This window comes from Ceratotherium simum, chromosome 8 (genome assembly GCF_057802395.1).
Source record: "Ceratotherium simum simum isolate JZ-2026a chromosome 8, ASM5780239v1, whole genome shotgun sequence".
In the NCBI taxonomy this organism is placed as follows: Eukaryota; Metazoa; Chordata; class Mammalia; order Perissodactyla; family Rhinocerotidae; genus Ceratotherium; species Ceratotherium simum.
This window is the reverse complement of record NC_141907.1, coordinates 64,280,172-64,281,362: the sequence shown is the minus strand read 5'-3', so window position 1 is coordinate 64,281,362 and position 1,191 is coordinate 64,280,172. Positions and strand designations below refer to the sequence as shown.

At 37.9% G+C, this 1,191-nt stretch overlaps 1 protein-coding gene across 2 annotated transcripts in view; it reads right to left on the bottom strand.

The window, feature by feature from the left end:
- The window catches only part of BMP2K (BMP2 inducible kinase), a 135,993-nt gene that overhangs the window by 5,723 nt on the left and 129,079 nt on the right, over positions 1-1,191 (bottom strand). The window lies entirely within an intron of this gene.

Sequence of the window (1,191 nt, the reverse complement as noted above, 5' to 3'; positions counted from 1 at the left end):
CTGCAGGTTGAAAGAAAAATTATTATAGCTTTCCAATGCATTTCAAAAACAATTTGCACTAAATAACATGTACCAACACAAAGCATTACCAATCCCTCATGCCAGTTCCCTTAGTGGAAGAAATAATGTCAGTTCTTTGTCATTAGGCTTAGGGAATGCACTTGTCCTCAACTAGATGGTTAGGTCCTTTAGTGTAGACACTTACTTGTCTCTGTACCCTACACACCACCTCCTCATCATAGGCCCTCAGTGACAGCTAAGTTTTATTTATAGAACCCAGACCAGGACTCTGAATATAGTACACGAGCAAATTTTCTTCTTCCACCTTCAAAAAATAAGATTATTCAGCTAATTGCCCCTACTGAGATCCCACGTTTACCAAACAGCCTTCTGCTTATGTCAACTCTTGTATACAGTTTTCCCACAGAGATAACAAGCATGAATAGCTTGTCTGCTTAGTTATATGTTTCATTGTAATTTTTTTAATTGGCATTCTGTTTTTTTTGTAAGCTAGTATCTTATGAGTTGGGTTAACTTGAGTGCATCCCCATAGCCTGATCAATGCTAAGGACTAGGTACTGAACTGGGACTGTACCAATGATATCTGCCTTCTCTAGACGACACATCTTCCTTTAACTATCATGTCTATGCTACTAGACAGTACATTAAAAGCATGCTACCTTTAAACTATCAGTGTGTTCACTGTGTGATAGGTAATAAAATTGCATCAAACAAATATAGTGCTTTACAATTTCACTGTATGGTATATAATAAAGAAAGATAGTACATTAATTTACATGAAAATATACTGCCCTCCCAATACACTGGTGTACTGAATTGACTTTCCAGAGGCAGGGATCAATTTGAATGGATCCAACCACATATCCATTGATCCCTTCCCCTTCTTTGACTAAGATCAACTATTTTCAAAACAACTAGCCAGGACCGGGAGTATAGTCTGTAGTTGTGAAAACTAATTAGCTTATGTTGGAAAGACCATTACTTTCCTATTATTAACATGGTGGTCCCTCTGGCAGATGACATCTCTGAGTTACTTCCTTCTCTTTGAAAGTCAGCACTGTTGTCTTCTCACCTCTCTGACTATTCCTTCTTGGTCATATTTGTAGAGACTTCTCTTTCACTAACATCTCCTTAATGTATGTTCCCCAGGCTTCTATCCTTGGCTGTCTT